Source organism: Jatropha curcas, chromosome 6, assembly GCF_041381405.1.
Source record: "Jatropha curcas cultivar XTBG-Jc1 chromosome 6, XTBG_Jcur_1.0, whole genome shotgun sequence".
NCBI lineage: Eukaryota > Viridiplantae > Streptophyta > Magnoliopsida > Malpighiales > Euphorbiaceae > Jatropha > Jatropha curcas.
In genome coordinates this window covers 14,269,026-14,275,025 of record NC_143156.1, presented here as the reverse complement: position 1 = coordinate 14,275,025, position 6,000 = coordinate 14,269,026, and positions in this window count along the sequence as shown.

The window sequence follows — 6,000 nt, the reverse complement described above, 5'->3', positions numbered from 1 at the left end:
CTCCTACTCTGAGTAGCTTCGAATGAATTTTCTTGTTGAAGTGCTTAGTCATTCTCTTTTATACAGTTGATCCATGAATCAAGTATTGAGCCTCTTTCCATCAAGGAGTGCTAATTCTTGATAGTGGTTCTCTGCCCATTGATATTCTGGAATCTTAGATTCCATCATTATTTGCAAGGACTGCACTTCTATTTCAGTTAGTGGCACGACTTCCATTCCATAAAACTAGAGAATAAGGAGTTGCCCCATTCGCCAATTTGGCAGTGGTCCTATAGCCCCATAAAGTATACTATCTCTTGCTTCCCCAATCTCGATGATATTCTACCATTTTCCTCAGTATATTCTTAATGCTCTTGTTTCATGCCTTCCACTGCCCCTTAGCTTATGGACGATACGTTGAAGATTTATGATGCTCAATTCCATACTTCTCTAGCAATGTCTTTACTTTTGCTTGGAAATGAACTCCATTATCTATTATTATATGATAGGGGATCCCATATCTGCAGATTAGGTTCTTTTCAATGAATTTGGCCATTAGCTTGGCACAGATGTGCTTAAAAGATTTTCGTTTGACCCATCTTGAGAAATAGTCCATTGCCACCACTATGAATTCATGTCCATTGGAAGCAGGTGGTGAAATTTTTTCAATGATATCTATTCCCGAAGGTGCAAAGGGCTATGGTGATATAGAAGGATGTAATTTTGAGGTGTAATGTGACTCAGGTCTCCATGAATTTGGTATATTTTCACAAAAGAAATACAATCCTTTTCCATTGTCGACCAAAAAAATCCTTGTTTGGAAATTTTCTTAGCGAATGCTTTTCTGCTCATGTGGGTACCATATATCCCTGCATGGATCTATTCCATAATCTCTTCAGCTTCTTTCCTTGACACACATCTTAACAATATCCCGTCTCACATTCTCTTGTATAGCTGATCGTCCAAAATTGCAAATTGCAATGCAAACGCTGTAGAGCTATTTTGTCATCTCTAGTAGCTAAGTTGGGACACACTCTCTTAGTCATCCACTGTAAGACATCATAAAACCATGGCTGGTCCTTTTCCTCTATATCCATTATCCTTTCTCCTTCAGAGCACGGGATACTACCCGAGGACATTATAAACAGCTTCTCAGGCATAGGTGATATCTCTTCCCAAGCTGATGCTAAATTTGCCAAAGCATCCAGAACTCGGTTGTTCACTCTGTTAGTATCTGTGAAGGTTACTCTCTTGAAGTTCTAAATAATAGTGTCTAGGTAGTCAATATAGGGCTTCAAACTGTCTTCCTTGACTTCCCTATTTCCATTAACATGCTCAATTACCAATTTTGAGTCACAGATAACTTCAACTTCTTTAGCTTTGACGACAATCAAAGCTTCTAACCCAAATAAACAGGCTTCATATTCTACCATGTGATTTGCAACTACAAATCGCAACCTCTTCAACATTGGGATAACTTGTCCTTATTGAGATTCTAATGATAGGCCTACTCTGGCTCCTTTATTATTAGCTGATCCATCGAAGTACTTCCATCCTTTCTTCTCTAATAAGTTCAAATGTTCATCAAGAAACTCAATTTCCCATGGCTCATTATCTTCAACTGGATGTGCTGCTAGAAAATCTACAACTGCTCGTCCTTTGACGGTTTTCTTTGTAGCATACTCAATGTTAAACTCTGATAACAAAATTAACCATCTTGCTAGTTTCCCCACCAGTGCTGGTGTTCCATACTGATATTTGATCGGATCCATCCTTGAAACAGTTAATCTTGTAAAGACTGAAAGTAGCGTCAAAATTTTTTTATTGCCCAAACCATTACTAAATAGGTTCTTTCGATCAGGTTATACTTTGTTCATTTGGAAGAAGCTTCTTGCTCAAATAGTACATTGCCTTCTCAACACCCGCTGCATCAACTTGTGCTAACATGGCTCTAATTCTAGCATCTTCCGTTGTCAAGTATAAAATTACTACGTTCCCTGGTTTTGGTACATTGCCTTCTCAACACCCGCTGCATCAACTTGTGCTAACATGGCTCTAATTCTAGCATCTTCCGTTGTCAAGTATAAAATTACTACGTTCCCTGGTTTTGGTATGCATAAAATTAGGGGACTTGACAAATAGTCCTTGATCTTATCAAAAGCTACTTGGCAGTGATCATTCCACTTCACTAGTTGTTCTTTCCTTAATAGCTTCAAAATTGATCACTTGATATAAACCTACTGATATACTGAATCTTTCCTAAAAAACTTCTCACTTGCTTCTTTGTCTCAGGCGGCTCTATCTCTTGGATCGCCTTGATTTCGTCTGGATCTCTTTATTACTTTTGGACCCACTATGAATCCGAGCACTTTTTCTGAAGTTACCTCGAATACACACTTCTTTGGGTTTAGTCCTAGCTTGTATTTCATCACTCTATCCATGAATCGCTTTAGAGCTACTGGATGTTCCTCTAGTGTCTTAGTCATTACAATCATATCATCAATATGATCCTCTAACTCTTTGTGGATCATGTCATGAAACAATGTAATAGCCATCCTTTGATACATAGCCCCGGCATTCGTCAAGCCAAATGGCATTCACTCGGTAGTAGAAAGTTATAAACTCTGGCTTTGTCTAACAATACCATGAGAATCTAGTTACAGCCCGCAAACCCATCCATAATGGAGTAGCATCTCATCGGCGTTGCATTGTCTATCAGGATATCGATACGAGGAAGGGGAAAATCCTCTTTTGGCGATGCTTTATTCAAGTCTCAGTAGTCTACACACATTCTGACCTGCCCATCCTTCTTAAGAACTGGGACTATGTTTGCTAACCACTCCGGATAGTGAACCACTTCTAAAAATCCTACGTCGATTTGCTTGGTCACTTCCTCTTTGATTTTCTCAGCCTATTTTGGTCTTAGTCTTCTCCTCTTCTATTTCATTGGCTTGGCCCTAAGATACAACGAAATTGTGTGCTTGGCTATAGACCTATCAATCCCAAGCATATCTTCATAGCTCCATGTGAAGGCCTCTTTCTTGTCAATGAGAGAGTTTAAAATTTTATGTTCTATTTTGGCGTTAGGTTCAACCCAATTAACAAATTCTGTGGGTTATCTTTTGTGCCAATATTAAATTCAAGCATACATGATGAGTTAATGTTAAATATATGCATGAGCTTATCTACTTGATGAGTGGAACCATTAGGAAAGACATCAAACAAGTAAGCAAAATTTAAGTTCAATTCATTAAAAAGCATAGATAGTTCAATACAATCAGTATCATCATTAATAGAAATCAAAATATCAGAAGGGGACTTGGCTTCCTCGAAGCTTTCCTCAATGTAGGCCCAGATCGCCTTGAGCACTTGATCTGTAGGGTCGTTAACTTCTTCATTAGCACCTTGCCTTCTTATTCCCTTCTTCTTCCTCTTGAGCAGCTTGCTCCTCTCACTTTCTTTCTTCCTCGGCCACCTTCGGCCCTTCAATCCTCTCTTCCTTCTCCTCCTTCTCTTATTTCTCAAGCTCTTGTCCTTTGAGCTCTACTTCCAGGATATCAATGACATAAGCAAAAATCTTTAGGCCAGGGTATGTTTTACCATTATGCTCAAAAGGCTCTATTAATAGACATGGAAAGGATTGTTCTCTGAAACGGATGAAACGTCCATCCATGTCTAGCTAGCCAAGTGTTTTCTTTGGTGTGCTTCCATATTTGAACCCCAAGCCTAGGCGATGCCTCTGAGACTGAATCTTAAGTAGTTTAGTAATGCCCTGTTGGTCTTCTCCCAAGCCTTTCCCTTCTTCAAAATTCATTTTCTTTAAAATCTTAGAGACAGTGGGCCCCATGTCAGTACTCAGGATTGCTATTTGGAAGCCTGTCCATGGGAGAATTACCTATTTGTCAATATTTAGCGCAGTTACACTCTTTTCACTTACGATCAAAATGGTAATGACTTTCCCATTGAATGGAAATTTGATCTTCCGGTGTAGTATAGAAGGAAAAGCTCCCAAGAGTGGTACCATAGGCGCCCAAGTAGCAAGGCAAAAGTTGGGGGAATATCAATCACTATGAATCCTATCTTTTTCTCGATCGACCCCACTTTCACTACAGTCTTGAATATACCCTCTAACTTGTCTCTTCGAGTTATCATAAGCACAGATGACAACATCTGATGGTTCCAAATCAGGCACATTCAGATTGAACTTTGACAGGAGCTTCAATAGATACACATTTAGCGCTGAGCCATCATCAATCATAACATGGCTCGTCACCCGTCCTCTTACTTCAACCTTAATGAACAAGGCTTTGGTGTGATTCCTACCCTCGGGAGGGAGCTCATCATCAAAGAATGTGATTGTAAGAGGGTTATGTTAGACCAACCCTACAAAGTCAGTAGTGAAAATAGATGATGAGACTGGAATCTCTACCATTGCCTTAAATAAAGCCTCACGGTGCTTCTTAGATGAGATGAGTAAATCCCATATACTCACATTAGCATGGGTTCTCTTCAACTATTTGATTAGTGTATCATCTTCAGTATCAATTTTAAGCATTACCAATGAACTTGCTTTCTTATTTTCTATTCTTACCTTAATCATGTCAAGCTGATAAGCTCGATCGTATGGGTCATGTGATTTACATTTTTTGATTCTTCTTCCTCCTCATTACTCTAAACATCTAAAGTAATGGGATTCACCAATAGGTCATCTTCACTCGTTACCCACTCTTCGTTGTGGTTCAACCATTCTTCATCATTGTCGTCCCAAACATTCAGAACCATGATAAAAATGTGTTCCAACAACTTCTCTCTTTCCCTTTCTTCCTCCTCCTCCTCAAGTTCAGCCATCACCTCCTTAGGAGTCTTGCTAGACTCAACCATGTATAAATTCTTAGGAGGTAGCACATTGCGAAAGTTTGGCAGTAGGTTAGTTCTTATGTTTAGCCTGGATTTCTCAAGATCTATCACCTTGCATTCATCAATAAGGTTTTGAATTTCATGTCTCAACTGTAGACATTGGTCGATGGTGTGACCATTGCCTTGGTGAAACTTATAATAAGCATTTCGGTTGAAGTTCTTAGGCATCAGGATGTGGTCTTGGTGCTAGCGGTTGCAACAAATCCACTGATTTAACCTTCTCAAACACCTTTGACATGGAGCACTGAAATTGGAGAACCTCCTAGGCTGCATGGTGGTAGCTCTCAAGTCTAGAGTAGCTGTTGTGGTTGTCTTGCTTGAACTCAGGGTTTTTCTAGAACAATTAGATCCTTGAAAACCAGCCTTACTAAAGTTTCCAAAACAGTGTCCATATTTTTTTTTCCTCTCCCAACTTGTCCTCAATGGCAATAGCTGTTGTTACATAGACTTGCGAGAACTCGGTCAAAGGCATGTAATACATTTTCTCTCTATAAGCTGGCAGGGTTCCCTTGATAAAGTTCTTGATTTGTTCCTTGGTATCGGGTTGGTTTCTCATCTGAGTGACTTAGACTCTCCATCTAGCCATATAATCTGTGAACGACTCGTCATTTTTCTGAACTGTAGCTTCCAAATCCCTCAGGTTACACTCATCTGGAGGTTATAGGCGTATTCTTTCAAAAAGACTGTAGTGAGCTCGTTCCAGTCCTTTTTTACTTTCTTCTCCAAATTGTAGTACCAAGTCTGAGTTGACCCAGTTAGAGACGTAGGAAAAATTTTCAAAATCTCTTTCGACGGCAGACCCGCCAATTCCATTACGGCCTTGTATTGCATTACGTGAACCTTTGGATCTCCTGTGCCATCATACTTCGAGACCTTAGGCATCTTATAGGTCAGGGGAACGGTAGTCTTCAGCTCAAGCGCTTCATCTTCATCATCATCCATGTCCACATACTGGTCCATGCCTTTAGATTTCATAAAGACATTAACCTTCTCAAACTTTTTAGAAACAACCAGTTCGGACTGGGCTTTCTTGGTGGGTCACCTTCTTGGCAAAGAATTCCTCATCTTGCCATCTACCACTAACTTACTGTTTCTTTTTTAACT